This window comes from Larus michahellis, chromosome 26 (assembly GCF_964199755.1).
Source record: "Larus michahellis chromosome 26, bLarMic1.1, whole genome shotgun sequence".
In the NCBI taxonomy this organism is placed as follows: Eukaryota; Metazoa; Chordata; class Aves; order Charadriiformes; family Laridae; genus Larus; species Larus michahellis.
The window spans coordinates 1,690,390-1,712,552 of record NC_133921.1 but is presented as its reverse complement, the minus strand read 5'-3'; positions in this window follow the sequence as shown (position 1 = coordinate 1,712,552).

The window sequence follows — 22,163 nt, the reverse complement described above, 5'->3', positions numbered from 1 at the left end:
TTTGCTGCTTTTGCGTTTGGCTGTTGGGAGATTTACAGCACAAAGATATCTAGTTGATTTGAAGCAGTTCCGAGAAAGTCTAAACATAATCCCCACTTCTCCCTCCTGGCACTTTCCATGTGGGAGATATAGCAGGATGTATATTGGTTTTGAGGACAACTCAATGGACAGTGTAGGGAGAAAAGGTCCTGGCTCCTTGAATGCCGTTTCTGGAGACACTGCGATCAATGTGGGAGATATGTCAAGATGTGTGTTTGTTTTGAGGACGGCTCTCTGGAGAGTCTTAGCAAAGAGGTCACACAGATAATCAGAGCAATTCTCAGAGACACTGAGAACAAGCTCCGCAATTCCCTCCTGGCACTTTCCCTGTAGGAGATACCGCAAGACGTTTCTGTATATTGGGCACAGCGCTCTGCACGGTCTTAGCAGAGACTTTCCCGGGACAGTGAAACCCTATGTCAGAGACACTGAGAAGAAGCCCCAATGTTCCCTCCAGGCACTTTCAGTGTGGGTGCTTTCTCCACGTGGTTCCTGGTTTCACTGCAGCTCTGAAGAGAATGTTAGCAAAGAGGTAACCGGGACAGTGAAAACAGTACTCAAAGACAGGGAGAGCAAGCTCTCTCTTGGCACTTTGGATGTGGGACATACAGCGAGATGTTTGCTGCTTTTGCATTTGGCTGTTGGGAGATTTACAGCACAAAGATATCTAGTTGATTTGAAGCAGTTCCGAGAAAGTCTAAACATAATCCCCACTTCTCCCTCCTGGCACTTTCCATGTGGGAGATATAGCAGGATGTAATTGGTTTTGAGGACAACTCAATGGACAGTGTAGGGAGAAAAGGTCCTGGCTCCTTGAATGCCGTTTCTGGAGACACTGCGATCAATGTGGGAGATATGTCAAGATGTGTGTTTGTTTTGAGGACGGCTCTCTGGAGAGTCTTAGCAAAGAGGTCACAGGGATAATCAGAGCAATTCTCAGAGACACTGAGAACAAGCTCCACAGTTCCCTCCTGGCACTTTCCCTGTAGGAGATACCGCAAGACGTTTCTGTATATTGGGCACAGCGCTCTGCACGGTGTTAGCAGAGACTTTCCCGGGACAGTGAAACCCTATGTCAGAGACACTGAGAAGAAGCCCCAATGTTCCCTCCAGGCACTTTCAGTGTGGGTGCTTTCTCCACGTGGTTCCTGGTTTCACTGCAGCTCTGAAGAGAATGTTAGCAAAGAGGTAACCGGGACAGTGAAAACAGTACTCAAAGACAGGGAGAGCAAGCTCTCTCTTGGCACTTTGGATGTGGGACATACAGCGAGATGTTTGCTGCTTTTGCGTTTGGCTGTTGGGAGATTTACAGCACAAAGATATCTAGTTGATTTGAAGCAGTTCCGAGAAAGTCTAAACATAATCCCCACTTCTCCCTCCTGGCACTTTCCATGTGGGAGATATAGCAGGATGTATATTGGTTTTGAGGACAACTCAATGGACAGTGTAGGGAGAAAACCTCCTGGCTCCTTGAATGCCGTTTCTGGAGACACTGCGATCAATGTGGGAGATATGTCAAGATGTGTGTTTGTTTTGAGGACGGCTCTCTGGAGCGTCTTAGCAAAGAGGTCACAGGGATAATGAGAGCAATTCTCAGAGACACTGAGAACAAGCTCGACAATTCCCTCCTGGCGCTTTCCCTGTAGGAGATACCGCAAGACGTTTCTGTATATTGGGCACAGCGCTCTGCACGGTGTTAGCAGAGACTTTCCCGGGACAGTGAAACCCTATGTCAGAGACACTGAGAAGAAGCCCCAATGTTCCCTCCAGGCACTTTCAGTGTGGGTGCTTTCTCCACGTGGTTCCTGGTTTCACTGCGGCTCTGAAGAGAATGTTAGCAAAGAGGTAACCGGGACAGTGAAAACAGTACTCAAAGACAGGGAGAGCAAGCTCTCTCTTGGCACTTTGGATGTGGGACATACAGCGAGATGTTTGCTGCTTTTGCGTTTGGCTGTTGGGAGATTTACAGCACAAAGATATCTAGTTGATTTGAAGCAGTTCCGAGAAAGTCTAAACATAATCCCCACTTCTCCCTCCTGGCACTTTCCATGTGGGAGATATAGCAGGATGTATATTGGTTTTGAGGACAACTCAATGGACAGTGTAGGGAGAAAACCTCCTGGCTCCTTGAATGCCGTTTCTGGAGACACTGCGATCAATGTGGGAGATATGTCAAGATGTGTGTTTGTTTTGAGGACGGCTCTCTGGAGAGTCTTAGCAAAGAGGTCACACAGATAATCAGAGCAATTCTCAGAGACACTGAGAACAAGCTCCGCAATTCCCTCCTGGCACTTTCCCTGTAGGAGATACCGCAAGACGTTTCTGTATATTGGGCACAGCGCTCTGCACGGTCTTAGCAGAGACTTTCCCGGGACAGTGAAACCCTATGTCAGAGACACTGAGAAGAAGCCCCAATGTTCCCTCCAGGCACTTTCAGTGTGGGTGCTTTCTCCACGTGGTTCCTGGTTTCACTGCAGCTCTGAAGAGAATGTTAGCAAAGAGGTAACCGGGACAGTGAAAACAGTACTCAAAGACAGGGAGAGCAAGCTCTCTCTTGGCACTTTGGATGTGGGACATACAGCGAGATGTTTGCTGCTTTTGCGTTTGGCTGTTGGGAGATTTACAGCACAAAGATATCTAGTTGATTTGAAGCAGTTCCGAGAAAGTCTAAACATAATCCCCACTTCTCCCTCCTGGCACTTTCCATGTGGGAGATATAGCAGGATGTATATTGGTTTTGAGGACAACTCAATGGACAGTGTAGGGAGAAAACCTCCTGGCTCCTTGAATGCCGTTTCTGGAGACACTGCGATCAATGTGGGAGATATGTCAAGATGTGTGTTTGTTTTGAGGACGGCTCTCTGGAGAGTCTTAGCAAAGAGGTCACACAGATAATCAGAGCAATTCTCAGAGACACTGAGAACAAGCTCCGCAATTCCCTCCTGGCACTTTCCCTGTAGGAGATACCGCAAGACGTTTCTGTATATTGGGCACAGCGCTCTGCACGGTGTTAGCAGAGACTTTCCCGGGACAGTGAAACCCTATGTCAGAGACACTGAGAAGAAGCCCCAATGTTCCCTCCAGGCACTTTCAGTGTGGGTGCTTTCTCCACGTGGTTCCTGGTTTCACTGCAGCTCTGAAGAGAATGTTAGCAAAGAGGTAACCGGGACAGTGAAAACAGTACTCAAAGACAGGGAGAGCAAGCTCTCTCTTGGCACTTTGGATGTGGGACATACAGCGAGATGTTTGCTGCTTTTGCGTTTGGCTGTTGGGAGATTTACAGCACAAAGATATCTAGTTGATTTGAAGCAGTTCCGAGAAAGTCTAAACATAATCCCCACTTCTCCCTCCTGGCACTTTCCATGTGGGAGATATAGCAGGATGTAATTGGTTTTGAGGACAACTCAATGGACAGTGTAGGGAGAAAAGGTCCTGGCTCCTTGAATGCCGTTTCTGGAGACACTGCGATCAATGTGGGAGATATGTCAAGATGTGTGTTTGTTTTGAGGACGGCTCTCTGGAGAGTCTTAGCAAAGAGGTCACACAGATAATCAGAGCAATTCTCAGAGACACTGAGAACAAGCTCCGCAATTCCCTCCTGGCACTTTCCCTGTAGGAGATACCGCAAGACGTTTCTGTATATTGGGCACAGCGCTCTGCACGGTGTTAGCAGAGACTTTCCCGGGACAGTGAAACCCTATGTCAGAGACACTGAGAAGAAGCCCCAATGTTCCCTCCAGGCACTTTCAGTGTGGGTGCTTTCTCCACGTGGTTCCTGGTTTCACTGCAGCTCTGAAGAGAATGTTAGCAAAGAGGTAACCGGGACAGTGAAAACAGTACTCAAAGACAGGGAGAGCAAGCTCTCTCTTGGCACTTTGGATGTGGGACATACAGCGAGATGTTTGCTGCTTTTGCGTTTGGCTGTTGGGAGATTTACAGCACAAAGATATCTAGTTGATTTGAAGCAGTTCCGAGAAAGTCTAAACATAATCCCCACTTCTCCCTCCTGGCACTTTCCATGTGGGAGATATAGCAGGATGTATATTGGTTTTGAGGACAACTCAATGGACAGTGTAGGGAGAAAACCTCCTGGCTCCTTGAATGCCGTTTCTGGAGACACTGCGATCAATGTGGGAGATATGTCAAGATGTGTGTTTGTTTTGAGGACGGCTCTCTGGAGCGTCTTAGCAAAGAGGTCACAGGGATAATGAGAGCAATTCTCAGAGACACTGAGAACAAGCTCGACAATTCCCTCCTGGCGCTTTCCCTGTAGGAGATACCGCAAGACGTTTCTGTATATTGGGCACAGCGCTCTGCACGGTGTTAGCAGAGACTTTCCCGGGACAGTGAAACCCTATGTCAGAGACACTGAGAAGAAGCCCCAATGTTCCCTCCAGGCACTTTCAGTGTGGGTGCTTTCTCCACGTGGTTCCTGGTTTCACTGCGGCTCTGAAGAGAATGTTAGCAAAGAGGTAACCGGGACAGTGAAAACAGTACTCAAAGACAGGGAGAGCAAGCTCTCTCTTGGCACTTTGGATGTGGGACATACAGCGAGATGTTTGCTGCTTTTGCGTTTGGCTGTTGGGAGATTTACAGCACAAAGATATCTAGTTGATTTGAAGCAGTTCCGAGAAAGTCTAAACATAATCCCCACTTCTCCCTCCTGGCACTTTCCATGTGGGAGATATAGCAGGATGTATATTGGTTTTGAGGACAACTCAATGGACAGTGTAGGGAGAAAAGGTCCTGGCTCCTTGAATGCCGTTTCTGGAGACACTGCGATCAATGTGGGAGATATGTCAAGATGTGTGTTTGTTTTGAGGACGGCTCTCTGGAGAGTCTTAGCAAAGAGGTCACACAGATAATCAGAGCAATTCTCAGAGACACTGAGAACAAGCTCCGCAATTCCCTCCTGGCACTTTCCCTGTAGGAGATACCGCAAGACGTTTCTGTATATTGGGCACAGCGCTCTGCACGGTGTTAGCAGAGACTTTCCCGGGACAGTGAAACCCTATGTCAGAGACACTGAGAAGAAGCCCCAATGTTCCCTCCAGGCACTTTCAGTGTGGGTGCTTTCTCCACGTGGTTCCTGGTTTCACTGCAGCTCTGAAGAGAATGTTAGCAAAGAGGTAACCGGGACAGTGAAAACAGTACTCAAAGACAGGGAGAGCAAGCTCTCTCTTGGCACTTTGGATGTGGGACATACAGCGAGATGTTTGCTGCTTTTGCGTTTGGCTGTTGGGAGATTTACAGCACAAAGATATCTAGTTGATTTGAAGCAGTTCCGAGAAAGTCTAAACATAATCCCCACTTCTCCCTCCTGGCACTTTCCATGTGGGAGATATAGCAGGATGTATATTGGTTTTGAGGACAACTCAATGGACAGTGTAGGGAGAAAACCTCCTGGCTCCTTGAATGCCGTTTCTGGAGACACTGCGATCAATGTGGGAGATATGTCAAGATGTGTGTTTGTTTTGAGGACGGCTCTCTGGAGAGTCTTAGCAAAGAGGTCACACAGATAATCAGAGCAATTCTCAGAGACACTGAGAACAAGCTCCGCAATTCCCTCCTGGCACTTTCCCTGTAGGAGATACCGCAAGACGTTTCTGTATATTGGGCACAGCGCTCTGCACGGTGTTAGCAGAGACTTTCCCGGGACAGTGAAACCCTATGTCAGAGACACTGAGAAGAAGCCCCAATGTTCCCTCCAGGCACTTTCAGTGTGGGTGCTTTCTCCACGTGGTTCCTGGTTTCACTGCAGCTCTGAAGAGAATGTTAGCAAAGAGGTAACCGGGACAGTGAAAACAGTACTCAAAGACAGGGAGAGCAAGCTCTCTCTTGGCACTTTGGATGTGGGACATACAGCGAGATGTTTGCTGCTTTTGCGTTTGGCTGTTGGGAGATTTACAGCACAAAGATATCTAGTTGATTTGAAGCAGTTCCGAGAAAGTCTAAACATAATCCCCACTTCTCCCTCCTGGCACTTTCCATGTGGGAGATATAGCAGGATGTATATTGGTTTTGAGGACAACTCAATGGACAGTGTAGGGAGAAAAGGTCCTGGCTCCTTGAATGCCGTTTCTGGAGACACTGCGATCAATGTGGGAGATATGTCAAGATGTGTGTTTGTTTTGAGGACGGCTCTCTGGAGAGTCTTAGCAAAGAGGTCACACAGATAATCAGAGCAATTCTCAGAGACACTGAGAACAAGCTCCGCAATTCCCTCCTGGCACTTTCCCTGTAGGAGATACCGCAAGACGTTTCTGTATATTGGGCACAGCGCTCTGCACGGTGTTAGCAGAGACTTTCCCGGGACAGTGAAACCCTATGTCAGAGACACTGAGAAGAAGCCCCAATGTTCCCTCCAGGCACTTTCAGTGTGGGTGCTTTCTCCACGTGGTTCCTGGTTTAACTGCAGCTCTGAAGAGAATGTTAGCAAAGAGGTAACCGGGACAGTGAAAACAGTACTCAAAGACAGGGAGAGCAAGCTCTCTCTTGGCACTTTGGATGTGGGACATACAGCGAGATGTTTGCTGCTTTTGCGTTTGGCTGTTGGGAGATTTACAGCACAAAGATATCTAGTTGATTTGAAGCAGTTCCGAGAAAGTCTAAACATAATCCCCACTTCTCCCTCCTGGCACTTTCCATGTGGGAGATATAGCAGGATGTATATTGGTTTTGAGGACAACTCAATGGACAGTGTAGGGAGAAAACCTCCTGGCTCCTTGAATGCCGTTTCTGGAGACACTGCGATCAATGTGGGAGATATGTCAAGATGTGTGTTGGTTTTGAGGACGGCTCTCTGGAGAGTCTTAGCAAAGAGGTCACACAGATAATCAGAGCAATTCTCAGAGACACTGAGAACAAGCTCCGCAATTCCCTCCTGGCACTTTCCCTGTAGGAGATACCGCAAGACGTTTCTGTATATTGGGCACAGCGCTCTGCACGGTGTTAGCAGAGACTTTCCCGGGACAGTGAAACCCTATGTAAGAGACACTGAGAAGAAGCCCCAATGTTCCCTCCAGGCACTTTCAGTGTGGGTGCTTTCTCCACGTGGTTCCTGGTTTCACTGCGGCTCTGAAGAGAATGTTAGCAAAGAGGTAACCGGGACAGTGAAAACAGTACTCAAAGACAGGGAGAGCAAGCTCTCTCTTGGCACTTTGGATGTGGGACATACAGCGAGATGTTTGCTGCTTTTGCGTTTGGCTGTTGGGAGATTTACAGCACAAAGATATCTAGTTGATTTGAAGCAGTTCCGAGAAAGTCTAAACATAATCCCCACTTCTCCCTCCTGGCACTTTCCATGTGGGAGATATAGCAGGATGTATATTGGTTTTGAGGACAACTCAATAGACAGTGTAGGGAGAAAACCTCCTGGCTCCTTGAATGCCGTTTCTGGAGACACTGCGATCAATGTGGGAGATATGTCAAGATGTGTGTTTGTTTTGAGGACGGCTCTCTGGAGAGTCTTAGCAAAGAGGTCACACAGATAATCAGAGCAATTCTCAGAGACACTGAGAACAAGCTCCGCAATTCCCTCCTGGCACTTTCCCTGTAGGAGATACCGCAAGACGTTTCTGTATATTGGGCACAGCGCTCTGCACGGTGTTAGCAGAGACTTTCCCGGGACAGTGAAACCCTATGTCAGAGACACTGAGAAGAAGCCCCAATGTTCCCTCCAGGCACTTTCAGTGTGGGTGCTTTCTCCACGTGGTTCCTGGTTTCACTGCAGCTCTGAAGAGAATGTTAGCAAAGAGGTAACCGGGACAGTGAAAACAGTACTCAAAGACAGGGAGAGCAAGCTCTCTCTTGGCACTTTGGATGTGGGACATACAGCGAGATGTTTGCTGCTTTTGCGTTTGGCTGTTGGGAGATTTACAGCACAAAGATATCTAGTTGATTTGAAGCAGTTCCGAGAAAGTCTAAACATAATCCCCACTTCTCCCTCCTGGCACTTTCCATGTGGGAGATATAGCAGGATGTATATTGGTTTTGAGGACAACTCAATGGACAGTGTAGGGAGAAAAGGTCCTGGCTCCTTGAATGCCGTTTCTGGAGACACTGCGATCAATGTGGGAGATATGTCAAGATGTGTGTTGGTTTTGAGGACGGCTCTCTGGAGAGTCTTAGCAAAGAGGTCACACAGATAATGAGAGCAATTCTCAGAGACACTGAGAACAAGCTCGACAATTCCCTCCTGGCGCTTTCCCTGTAGGAGATACCGCAAGACGTTTCTGTATATTGGGCACAGCGCTCTGCACGGTGTTAGCAGAGACTTTCCCGGGACAGTGAAACCCTATGTCAGAGACACTGAGAAGAAGCCCCAATGTTCCCTCCAGGCACTTTCAGTGTGGGTGCTTTCTCCACGTGGTTCCTGGTTTCACTGCGGCTCTGAAGAGAATGTTAGCAAAGAGGTAACCGGGACAGTGAAAACAGTACTCAAAGACAGGGAGAGCAAGCTCTCTCTTGGCACTTTGGATGTGGGACATACAGCGAGATGTTTGCTGCTTTTGCGTTTGGCTGTTGGGAGATTTACAGCACAAAGATATCTAGTTGATTTGAAGCAGTTCCGAGAAAGTCTAAACATAATCCCCACTTCTCCCTCCTGGCACTTTCCATGTGGGAGATATAGCAGGATGTATATTGGTTTTGAGGACAACTCAATGGACAGTGTAGGGAGAAAAGGTCCTGGCTCCTTGAATGCCGTTTCTGGAGACACTGCGATCAATGTGGGAGATATGTCAAGATGTGTGTTTGTTTTGAGGACGGCTCTCTGGAGAGTCTTAGCAAAGAGGTCACACAGATAATCAGAGCAATTCTCAGAGACACTGAGAACAAGCTCCGCAATTCCCTCCTGGCACTTTCCCTGTAGGAGATACCGCAAGACGTTTCTGTATATTGGGCACAGCGCTCTGCACGGTGTTAGCAGAGACTTTCCCGGGACAGTGAAACCCTATGTCAGAGACACTGAGAAGAAGCCCCAATGTTCCTTCCAGGCACTTTCAGTGTGGGTGCTTTCTCCACGTGGTTCCTGGTTTCACTGCGGCTCTGAAGAGAATGTTAGCAAAGAGGTAACCGGGACAGTGAAAACAGTACTCAAAGACAGGGAGAGCAAGCTCTCTCTTGGCACTTTGGATGTGGGACATACAGCGAGATGTTTGCTGCTTTTGCGTTTGGCTGTTGGGAGATTTACAGCACAAAGATATCTAGTTGATTTGAAGCAGTTCCAAGAAAGTCTAAACATAATCCCCACTTCTCCCTCCTGGCACTTTCCATGTGGGAGATATAGCAGGATGTATATTGGTTTTGAGGACAACTCAATGGACAGTGTAGGGAGAAAAGGTCCTGGCTCCTTGAATGCCGTTTCTGGAGACACTGCGATCAATGTGGGAGATATGTCAAGATGTGTGTTTGTTTTGAGGACGGCTCTCTGGAGAGTCTTAGCAAAGAGGTCACACAGATAATCAGAGCAATTCTCAGAGACACTGAGAACAAGCTCCGCAATTCCCTCCTGGCACTTTCCCTGTAGGAGATACCGCAAGACGTTTCTGTATATTGGGCACAGCGCTCTGCACGGTGTTAGCAGAGACTTTCCCGGGACAGTGAAACCCTATGTCAGAGACACTGAGAAGAAGCCCCAATGTTCCCTCCAGGCACTTTCAGTGTGGGTGCTTTCTCCACGTGGTTCCTGGTTTCACTGCAGCTCTGAAGAGAATGTTAGCAAAGAGGTAACCGGGACAGTGAAAACAGTACTCAAAGACAGGGAGAGCAAGCTCTCTCTTGGCACTTTGGATGTGGGACATACAGCGAGATGTTTGCTGCTTTTGCGTTTGGCTGTTGGGAGATTTACAGCACAAAGATATCTAGTTGATTTGAAGCAGTTCCGAGAAAGTCTAAACATAATCCCCACTTCTCCCTCCTGGCACTTTCCATGTGGGAGATATAGCAGGATGTATATTGGTTTTGAGGACAACTCAATGGACAGTGTAGGGAGAAAAGCTCCTGGCTCCTTGAATGCCGTTTCTGGAGACACTGCGATCAATGTGGGAGATATGTCAAGATGTGTGTTTGTTTTGAGGACGGCTCTCTGGAGAGTCTTAGCAAAGAGGTCACACAGATAATCAGAGCAATTCTCAGAGACACTGAGAACAAGCTCCGCAATTCCCTCCTGGCACTTTCCCTGTAGGAGATACCGCAAGACGTTTCTGTATATTGGGCACAGCGCTCTGCACGGTGTTAGCAGAGACTTTCCCGGGACAGTGAAACCCTATGTCAGAGACACTGAGAAGAAGCCCCAATGTTCCCTCCAGGCACTTTCAGTGTGGGTGCTTTCTCCACGTGGTTCCTGGTTTCACTGCAGCTCTGAAGAGAATGTTAGCAAAGAGGTAACCGGGACAGTGAAAACAGTACTCAAAGACAGGGAGAGCAAGCTCTCTCTTGGCACTTTGGATGTGGGACATACAGCGAGATGTTTGCTGCTTTTGCGTTTGGCTGTTGGGAGATTTACAGCACAAAGATATCTAGTTGATTTGAAGCAGTTCCGAGAAAGTCTAAACATAATCCCCACTTCTCCCTCCTGGCACTTTCCATGTGGGAGATATAGCAGGATGTATATTGGTTTTGAGGACAACTCAATGGACAGTGTAGGGAGAAAACCTCCTGGCTCCTTGAATGCCGTTTCTGGAGACACTGCGATCAATGTGGGAGATATGTCAAGATGTGTGTTTGTTTTGAGGACGGCTCTCTGGAGAGTCTTAGCAAAGAGGTCACACAGATAATCAGAGCAATTCTCAGAGACACTGAGAACAAGCTCCGCAATTCCCTCCTGGCACTTTCCCTGTAGGAGATACCGCAAGACGTTTCTGTATATTGGGCACAGCGCTCTGCACGGTGTTAGCAGAGACTTTCCCGGGACAGTGAAACCCTATGTCAGAGACACTGAGAAGAAGCCCCAATGTTCCCTCCAGGCACTTTCAGTGTGGGTGCTTTCTCCACGTGGTTCCTGGTTTCACTGCAGCTCTGAAGAGAATGTTAGCAAAGAGGTAACCGGGACAGTGAAAACAGTACTCAAAGACAGGGAGAGCAAGCTCTCTCTTGGCACTTTGGATGTGGGACATACAGCGAGATGTTTGCTGCTTTTGCGTTTGGCTGTTGGGAGATTTACAGCACAAAGATATCTAGTTGATTTGAAGCAGTTCCGAGAAAGTCTAAACATAATCCCCACTTCTCCCTCCTGGCACTTTCCATGTGGGAGATATAGCAGGATGTATATTGGTTTTGAGGACAACTCAATGGACAGTGTAGGGAGAAAAGGTCCTGGCTCCTTGAATGCCGTTTCTGGAGACACTGCGATCAATGTGGGAGATATGTCAAGATGTGTGTTGGTTTTGAGGACGGCTCTCTGGAGAGTCTTAGCAAAGAGGTCACAGGGATAATCAGAGCAATTCTCAGAGACACTGAGAACAAGCTCCGCAATTCCCTCCTGGCACTTTCCCTGTAGGAGATACCGCAAGACGTTTCTGTATATTGGGCACAGCGCTCTGCACGGTGTTAGCAGAGACTTTCCCGGGACAGTGAAACCCTATGTCAGAGACACTGAGAAGAAGCCCCAATGTTCCCTCCAGGCACTTTCAGTGTGGGTGCTTTCTCCACGTGGTTCCTGGTTTCACTGCAGCTCTGAAGAGAATGTTAGCAAAGAGGTAACCGGGACAGTGAAAACAGTACTCAAAGACAGGGAGAGCAAGCTCTCTCTTGGCACTTTGGATGTGGGACATACAGCGAGATGTTTGCTGCTTTTGCGTTTGGCTGTTGGGAGATTTACAGCACAAAGATATCTAGTTGATTTGAAGCAGTTCCGAGAAAGTCTAAACATAATCCCCACTTCTCCCTCCTGGCACTTTCCATGTGGGAGATATAGCAGGATGTATATTGGTTTTGAGGACAACTCAATGGACAGTGTAGGGAGAAAACCTCCTGGCTCCTTGAATGCCGTTTCTGGAGACACTGCGATCAATGTGGGAGATATGTCAAGATGTGTGTTTGTTTTGAGGACGGCTCTCTGGAGAGTCTTAGCAAAGAGGTCACACAGATAATCAGAGCAATTCTCAGAGACACTGAGAACAAGCTCCGCAATTCCCTCCTGGCACTTTCCCTGTAGGAGATACCGCAAGACGTTTCTGTATATTGGGCACAGCGCTCTGCAGGGTGTTAGCAGAGACTTTCCCGGGACAGTGAAACCCTATGTCAGAGACACTGAGAAGAAGCCCCAATGTTCCCTCCAGGCACTTTCAGTGTGGGTGCTTTCTCCACGTGGTTCCTGGTTTCACTGCAGCTCTGAAGAGAATGTTAGCAAAGAGGTAACCGGGACAGTGAAAACAGTACTCAAAGACAGGGAGAGCAAGCTCTCTCTTGGCACTTTGGATGTGGGACATACAGCGAGATGTTTGCTGCTTTTGCGTTTGGCTGTTGGGAGATTTACAGCACAAAGATATCTAGTTGATTTGAAGCAGTTCCGAGAAAGTCTAAACATAATCCCCACTTCTCCCTCCTGGCACTTTCCATGTGGGAGATATAGCAGGATGTATATTGGTTTTGAGGACAACTCAATGGACAGTGTAGGGAGAAAACCTCCTGGCTCCTTGAATGCCGTTTCTGGAGACGCTGCGATCAATGTGGGAGATATGTCAAGATGTGTGTTTGTTTTGAGGACGGCTCTCTGGAGAGTCTTAGCAAAGAGGTCACACAGATAATCAGAGCAATTCTCAGAGACACTGAGAACAAGCTCCGCAATTCCCTCCTGGCACTTTCCCTGTAGGAGATACCGCAAGACGTTTCTGTATATTGGGCACAGCGCTCTGCACGGTGTTAGCAGAGACTTTCCCGGGACAGTGAAACCCTATGTCAGAGACACTGAGAAGAAGCCCCAATGTTCCCTCCAGGCACTTTCAGTGTGGGTGCTTTCTCCACGTGGTTCCTGGTTTCACTGCAGCTCTGAAGAGAATGTTAGCAAAGAGGTAACCGGGACAGTGAAAACAGTACTCAAAGACAGGGAGAGCAAGCTCTCTCTTGGCACTTTGGATGTGGGACATACAGCGAGATGTTTGCTGCTTTTGCGTTTGGCTGTTGGGAGATTTACAGCACAAAGATATCTAGTTGATTTGAAGCAGTTCCGAGAAAGTCTAAACATAATCCCCACTTCTCCCTCCTGGCACTTTCCATGTGGGAGATATAGCAGGATGTATATTGGTTTTGAGGACAACTCAATGGACAGTGTAGGGAGAAAAGGTCCTGGCTCCTTGAATGCCGTTTCTGGAGACACTGCGATCAATGTGGGAGATATGTCAAGATGTGTGTTTGTTTTGAGGACGGCTCTCTGGAGAGTCTTAGCAAAGAGGTCACACAGATAATCAGAGCAATTCTCAGAGACACTGAGAACAAGCTCCGCAATTCCCTCCTGGCACTTTCCTTGTAGGAGATACCGCAAGACGTTTCTGTATATTGGGCACAGCGCTCTGCACGGTGTTAGCAGAGACTTTCCCAGGACAGTGAAACCCTATGTCAGAGACACTGAGAAGAAGCCCCAATGTTCCCTCCAGGCACTTTCAGTGTGGGTGCTTTCTCCACGTGGTTCCTGGTTTCACTGCAGCTCTGAAGAGAATGTTAGCAAAGAGGTAACCGGGACAGTGAAAACAGTACTCAAAGACAGGGAGAGCAAGCTCTCTCTTGGCACTTTGGATGTGGGACATACAGCGAGATGTTTGCTGCTTTTGCGTTTGGCTGTTGGGAGATTTACAGCACAAAGATATCTAGTTGATTTGAAGCAGTTCCGAGAAAGTCTAAACATAATCCCCACTTCTCCCTCCTGGCACTTTCCATGTGGGAGATATAGCAGGATGTATATTGGTTTTGAGGACAACTCAATGGACAGTGTAGGGAGAAAAGGTCCTGGCTCCTTGAATGCCGTTTCTGGAGACACTGCGATCAATGTGGGAGATATGTCAAGATGTGTGTTGGTTTTGAGGACGGCTCTCTGGAGAGTCTTAGCAAAGAGGTCACAGGGATAATGAGAGCAATTCTCAGAGACACTGAGAACAAGCTCGACAATTCCCTCCTGGCGCTTTCCCTGTAGGAGATACCGCAAGACGTTTCTGTATATTGGGCACAGCGCTCTGCACGGTGTTAGCAGAGACTTTCCCGGGACAGTGAAACCCTATGTCAGAGACACTGAGAAGAAGCCCCAATGTTCCCTCCAGGCACTTTCAGTGTGGGTGCTTTCTCCACGTGGTTCCTGGTTTCACTGCAGCTCTGAAGAGAATGTTAGCAAAGAGGTAACCGGGACAGTGAAAACAGTACTCAAAGACAGGGAGAGCAAGCTCTCTCTTGGCACTTTGGATGTGGGACATACAGCGAGATGTTTGCTGCTTTTGCGTTTGGCTGTTGGGAGATTTACAGCACAAAGATATCTAGTTGATTTGAAGCAGTTCCGAGAAAGTCTAAACATAATCCCCACTTCTCCCTCCTGGCACTTTCCATGTGGGAGATATAGCAGGATGTATATTGGTTTTGAGGACAACTCAATGGACAGTGTAGGGAGAAAAGGTCCTGGCTCCTTGAATGCCGTTTCTGGAGACACTGCGATCAATGTGGGAGATATGTCAAGATGTGTGTTGGTTTTGAGGACGGCTCTCTGGAGAGTCTTAGCAAAGAGGTCACAGGGATAATGAGAGCAATTCTCAGAGACACTGAGAACAAGCTCGACAATTCCCTCCTGGCGCTTTCCCTGTAGGAGATACCGCAAGACGTTTCTGTATATTGGGCACAGCGCTCTGCACGGTGTTAGCAGAGACTTTCCCGGGACAGTGAAACCCTATGTCAGAGACACTGAGAAGAAGCCCCAATGTTCCCTCCAGGCACTTTCAGTGTGGGTGCTTTCTCCACGTGGTTCCTGGTTTCACTGCGGCTCTGAAGAGAATGTTAGCAAAGAGGTAACCGGGACAGTGAAAACAGTACTCAAAGACAGGGAGAGCAAGCTCTCTCTTGGCACTTTGGATGTGGGACATACAGCGAGATGTTTGCTGCTTTTGCGTTTGGCTGTTGGGAGATTTACAGCACAAAGATATCTAGTTGATTTGAAGCAGTTCCGAGAAAGTCTAAACATAATCCCCACTTCTCCCTCCTGGCACTTTCCATGTGGGAGATATAGCAGGATGTAATTGGTTTTGAGGACAACTCAATGGACAGTGTAGGGAGAAAAGGTCCTGGCTCCTTGAATGCCGTTTCTGGAGACACTGCGATCAATGTGGGAGATATGTCAAGATGTGTGTTTGTTTTGAGGACGGCTCTCTGGAGAGTCTTAGCAAAGAGGTCACACAGATAATCAGAGCAATTCTCAGAGACACTGAGAACAAGCTCCGCAATTCCCTCCTGGCACTTTCCCTGTAGGAGATACCGCAAGACGTTTCTGTATATTGGGCACAGTGCTCTGCACGGTGTTAGCAGAGACTTTCCCGGGACAGTGAAACCCTATGTCAGAGACACTGAGAAGAAGCCCCAATGTTCCCTCCAGGCACTTTCAGTGTGGGTGCTTTCTCCACGTGGTTCCTGGTTTCACTGCAGCTCTGAAGAGAATGTTAGCAAAGAGGTAACCGGGACAGTGAAAACAGTACTCAAAGACAGGGAGAGCAAGCTCTCTCTTGGCACTTTGGATGTGGGACATACAGCGAGATGTTTGCTGCTTTTGCGTTTGGCTGTTGGGAGATTTACAGCACAAAGATATCTAGTTGATTTGAAGCAGTTCCGAGAAAGTCTAAACATAATCCCCACTTCTCCCTCCTGGCACTTTCCATGTGGGAGATATAGCAGGATGTAATTGGTTTTGAGGACAACTCAATGGACAGTGTAGGGAGAAAAGGTCCTGGCTCCTTGAATGCCGTTTCTGGAGACACTGCGATCAATGTGGGAGATATGTCAAGATGTGTGTTTGTTTTGAGGACGGCTCTCTGGAGAGTCTTAGCAAAGAGGTCACAGGGATAATGAGAGCAATTCTCAGAGACACTGAGAACAAGCTCGACAATTCCCTCCTGGCGCTTTCCCTGTAGGAGATACCGCAAGACGTTTCTGTATATTGGGCACAGCGCTCTGCACGGTGTTAGCAGAGACTTTCCCGGGACAGTGAAACCCTATGTCAGAGACACTGAGAAGAAGCCCCAATGTTCCCTCCAGGCACTTTCAGTGTGGGTGCTTTCTCCACGTGGTTCCTGGTTTCACTGCGGCTCTGAAGAGAATGTTAGCAAAGAGGTAACCGGGACAGTGAAAACAGTACTCAAAGACAGGGAGAGCAAGCTCTCTCTTGGCACTTTGGATGTGGGACATACAGCGAGATGTTTGCTGCTTTTGCGTTTGGCTGTTGGGAGATTTACAGCACAAAGATATCTAGTTGATTTGAAGCAGTTCCGAGAAAGTCTAAACATAATCCCCACTTCTCCCTCCTGGCACTTTCCATGTGGGAGATATAGCAGGATGTAATTGGTTTTGAGGACAACTCAATGGACAGTGTAGGGAGAAAACCTCCTGGCTCCTTGAATGCCGTTTCTGGAGACACTGCGATCAATGTGGGAGATATGTCAAGATGTGTGTTTGTTTTGAGGACGGCTCTCTGGAGAGTCTTAGCAAAGAGGTCACACAGATAATCAGAGCAATTCTCAGAGACACTGAGAACAAGCTCCGCAATTCCCTCCTGGCACTTTCCCTGTAGGAGATACCGCAAGACGTTTCTGTATATTGGGCACAGTGCTCTGCACGGTGTTAGCAGAGACTTTCCCGGGACAGTGAAACCCTATGTCAGAGACACTGAGAAGAAGCCCCAATGTTCCCTCCAGGCACTTTCAGTGTGGGTGCTTTCTCCACGTGGTTCCTGGTTTCACTGCAGCTCTGAAGAGAATGTTAGCAAAGAGGTAACCGGGACAGTGAAAACAGTACTCAAAGACAGGGAGAGCAAGCTCTCTCTTGGCACTTTGGATGTGGGACATACAGCGAGATGTTTGCTGCTTTTGCATTTGGCTGTTGGGAGATTTACAGCACAAAGATATCTAGTTGATTTGAAGCAGTTCCGAGAAAGTCTAAACATAATCCCCACTTCTCCCTCCTGGCACTTTCCATGTGGGAGATATAGCAGGATGTAATTGGTTTTGAGGACAACTCAATGGACAGTGTAGGGAGAAAAGGTCCTGGCTCCTTGAATGCCGTTTCTGGAGACACTGCGATCAATGTGGGAGATATGTCAAGATGTGTGTTTGTTTTGAGGACGGCTCTCTGGAGAGTCTTAGCAAAGAGGTCACAGGGATAATGAGAGCAATTCTCAGAGACACTGAGAACAAGCTCGACAATTCCCTCCTGGCGCTTTCCCTGTAGGAGATACCGCAAGACGTTTCTGTATATTGGGCACAGCGCTCTGCACGGTGTTAGCAGAGACTTTCCCGGGACAGTGAAACCCTATGTCAGAGACACTGAGAAGAAGCCCCAATGTTCCCTCCAGGCACTTTCAGTGTGGGTGCTTTCTCCACGTGGTTCCTGGTTTCACTGCGGCTCTGAAGAGAATGTTAGCAAAGAGGTAACCGGGACAGTGAAAACAGTACTCAAAGACAGGGAGAGCAAGCTCTCTCTTGGCACTTTGGATGTGGGACATACAGCGAGATGTTTGCTGCTTTTGCGTTTGGCTGTTGGGAGATTTACAGCACAAAGATATCTAGTTGATTTGAAGCAGTTCCGAGAAAGTCTAAACATAATCCCCACTTCTCCCTCCTGGCACTTTCCATGTGGGAGATATAGCAGGATGTAATTGGTTTTGAGGACAACTCAATGGACAGTGTAGGGAGAAAACCTCCTGGCTCCTTGAATGCCGTTTCTGGAGACACTGCGATCAATGTGGGAGATATGTCAAGATGTGTGTTTGTTTTGAGGACGGCTCTCTGGAGAGTCTTAGCAAAGAGGTCACACAGATAATCAGAGCAATTCTCAGAGACACTGAGAACAAGCTCCGCAATTCCCTCCTGGCACTTTTCCTGTAGGAGATACCGCAAGACGTTTCTGTATATTGGGCACAGCGCTCTGCACGGTGTTAGCAGAGACTTTCCCAGGACAGTGAAACCCTATGTCAGAGACACTGAGAAGAAGCCCCAATGTTCCCTCCAGGCACTTTCAGTGTGGGTGCTTTCTCCACGTGGTTCCTGGTTTCACTGCAGCTCTGAAGAGAATGTTAGCAAAGAGGTAACCGGGACAGTGAAAACAGTACTCAAAGACAGGGAGAGCAAGCTCTCTCTTGGCACTTTGGATGTGGGACATACAGCGAGATGTTTGCTGCTTTTGCGTTTGGCTGTTGGGAGATTTACAGCACAAAGATATCTAGTTGATTTGAAGCAGTTCCGAGAAAGTCTAAACATAATCCCCACTTCTCCCTCCTGGCACTTTCCATGTGGGAGATATAGCAGGATGTATATTGGTTTTGAGGACAACTCAATGGACAGTGTAGGGAGAAAAGGTCCTGGCTCCTTGAATGCCGTTTCTGGAGACACTGCGATCAATGTGGGAGATATGTCAAGATGTGTGTTTGTTTTGAGGACGGCTCTCTGGAGAGTCTTAGCAAAGAGGTCACACAGATAATCAGAGCAATTCTCAGAGACACTGAGAACAAGCTCGACAATTCCCTCCTGGCGCTTTCCCTGTAGGAGATACCGCAAGACGTTTCTGTATATTGGGCACAGCGCTCTGCACGGTGTTAGCAGAGACTTTCCCGGGACAGTGAAACCCTATGTCAGAGACACTGAGAAGAAGCCCCAATGTTCCCTCCAGGCACTTTCAGTGTGGGTGCTTTCTCCACATGGTTCCTGGTTTCACTGCGGCTCTGAAGAGAATGTTAGCAAAGAGGTAACCGGGACAGTGAAAACAGTACTCAAAGACAGGGAGAGCAAGCTCTCTCTTGGCACTTTGGATGTGGGACATACAGCGAGATGTTTGCTGCTTTTGCGTTTGGCTGTTGGGAGATTTACAGCACAAAGATATCTAGTTGATTTGAAGCAGTTCCGAGAAAGTCTAAACATAATCCCCACTTCTCCCTCCTGGCACTTTCCATGTGGGAGATATAGCAGGATGTATATTGGTTTTGAGGACAACTCAATGGACAGTGTAGGGAGAAAAGGTCCTGGCTCCTTGAATGCCGTTTCTGGAGACACTGCGATCAATGTGGGAGATATGTCAAGATGTGTGTTTGTTTTGAGGACGGCTCTCTGGAGAGTCTTAGCAAAGAGGTCACACAGATAATCAGAGCAATTCTCAGAGACACTGAGAACAAGCTCCGCAATTCCCTCCTGGCACTTTCCCTGTAGGAGATACCGCAAGACGTTTCTGTATATTGGGCACAGTGCTCTGCACGGTGTTAGCAGAGACTTTCCCGGGACAGTGAAACCCTATGTCAGAGACACTGAGAAGAAGCCCCAATGTTCCCTCCAGGCACTTTCAGTGTGGGTGCCTTCTCCACGTGGTTCCTGGTTTCACTGCAGCTCTGAAGAGAATGTTAGCAAAGAGGTAACCGGGACAGTGAAAACAGTACTCAAAGACAGGGAGAGCAAGCTCTCTCTTGGCACTTTGGATGTGGGACATACAGCGAGATGTTTGCTGCTTTTGCGTTTGGCTGTTGGGAGATTTACAGCACAAAGATATCTAGTTGATTTGAAGCAGTTCCGAGAAAGTCTAAACATAATCCCCACTTCTCCCTCCTGGCACTTTCCATGTGGGAGATATAGCAGGATGTATATTGGTTTTGAGGACAACTCAATGGACAGTGTAGGGAGAAAAGGTCCTGGCTCCTTGAATGCCGTTTCTGGAGACACTGCGATCAATGTGGGAGATATGTCAAGATGTGTGTTTGTTTTGAGGACGGCTCTCTGGAGAGTCTTAGCAAAGAGGTCACACAGATAATCAGAGCAATTCTCAGAGACACTGAGAACAAGCTCCGCAATTCCCTCCTGGCACTTTCCCTGTAGGAGATACCGCAAGACGTTTCTGTATATTGGGCACAGCGCTCTGCACGGTGTTAGCAGAAACTTTCCCGGGACAGTGAAACCCTATGTCAGAGACACTGAGAAGAAGCCCCAATGTTCCCTCCAGGCACTTTCAGTGTGGGTGCTTTCTCCACGTGGTTCCTGGTTTCACTGCAGCTCTGAAGAGAATGTTAGCAAAGAGGTAACCGGGACAGTGAAAACAGTACTCAAAGACAGGGAGAGCAAGCTCTCTCTTGGCACTTTGGATGTGGGACATACAGCGAGATGTTTGCTGCTTTTGCGTTTGGCTGTTGGGAGATTTACAGCACAAAGATATCTAGTTGATTTGAAGCAGTTCCGAGAAAGTCTAAACATAATCCCCACTTCTCCCTCCTGGCACTTTCCATGTGGGAGATATAGCAGGATGTAATTGGTTTTGAGGACAACTCAATGGACAGTGTAGGGAGAAAAGGTCCTGGCTCCTTGAATGCCGTTTCTGGAGACACTGCGATCAATGTGGGAGATATGTCAAGATGTGTGTTTGTTTTGAGGACGGCTCTCTGGAGAGTCTTAGCAAAGAGGTCACAGGGATAATGAGAGCAATTCTCAGAGACACTGAGAACAAGCTCGACAATTCCCTCCTGGCGCTTTCCCTGTAGGAGATACCGCAAGACGTTTCTGTATATTGGGCACAGCGCTCTGCACGGTGTTAGCAGAGACTTTCCCGGGACAGTGAAACCCTATGTCAGAGACACTGAGAAGAAGCCCCAATGTTCCCTCCAGGCACTTTCAGTGTGGGTGCTTTCTCCACATGGTTCCTGGTTTCACTGCGGCTCTGAAGAGAATGTTAGCAAAGAGGTAACCGGGACAGTGAAAACAGTACTCAAAGACAGGGAGAGCAAGCTCTCTCTTGGCACTTTGGATGTGGGACATACAGCGAGATGTTTGCTGCTTTTGCGTTTGGCTGTTGGGAGATTTACAGCACAAAGATATCTAGTTGATTTGAAGCAGTTCCGAGAAAGTCTAAACATAATCCCCACTTCTCCCTGCTGGCACTTTCCATGTGGGAGATATAGCAGGATGTATATTGGTTTTGAGGACAACTCAATGGACAGTGTAGGGAGAAAAGGTCCTGGCTCCTTGAATGCCGTTTCTGGAGACACTGCGATCAATGTGGGAGATATGTCAAGATGTGTGTTGGTTTTGAGGACGGCTCTCTGGAGAGTCTTAGCAAAGAGGTCACAGGGATAATGAGAGCAATTCTCAGAGACACTGAGAACAAGCTCGACAATTCCCTCCTGGCGCTTTCCCTGTAGGAGATACCGCAAGACGTTTCTGTATATTGGGCACAGCGCTCTGCACGGTGTTAGCAGAGACTTTCCCGGGACAGTGAAACCCTATGTCAGAGACACTGAGAAGAAGCCCCAATGTTCCCTCCAGGCACTTTCAGTGTGGGTGCTTTCTCCACATGGTTCCTGGTTTCACTGCGGCTCTGAAGAGAATGTTAGCAAAGAGGTAACCGGGACAGTGAAAACAGTACTCAAAGACAGGGAGAGCAAGCTCTCTCTTGGCACTTTGGATGTGGGACATACAGCGAGATGTTTGCTGCTTTTGCGTTTGGCTGTTGGGAGATTTACAGCACAAAGATATCTAGTTGATTTGAAGCAGTTCCGAGAAAGTCTAAACATAATCCCCACTTCTCCCTCCTGGCACTTTCCATGTGGGAGATATAGCAGGATGTATATTGGTTTTGAGGACAACTCAATGGACAGTGTAGGGAGAAAAGGTCCTGGCTCCTTGAATGCCGTTTCTGGAGACACTGCGATCAATGTGGGAGATATGTCAAGATGTGTGTTTGTTTTGAGGACGGCTCTCTGGAGAGTCTTAGCAAAGAGGTCACACAGATAATCAGAGCAATTCTCAGAGACACTGAGAACAAGCTCGACAATTCCCTCCTGGCACTTTCGCTGTAGGAGATACCGCAAGACGTTTCTGTATATTGGGCACTGCGCTCTGCACGGTGTTAGCAGAAACTTTCCCGGGACAGTGAAACCCTATGTCAGAGACACTGAGAAGAAGCCCCAATGTTCC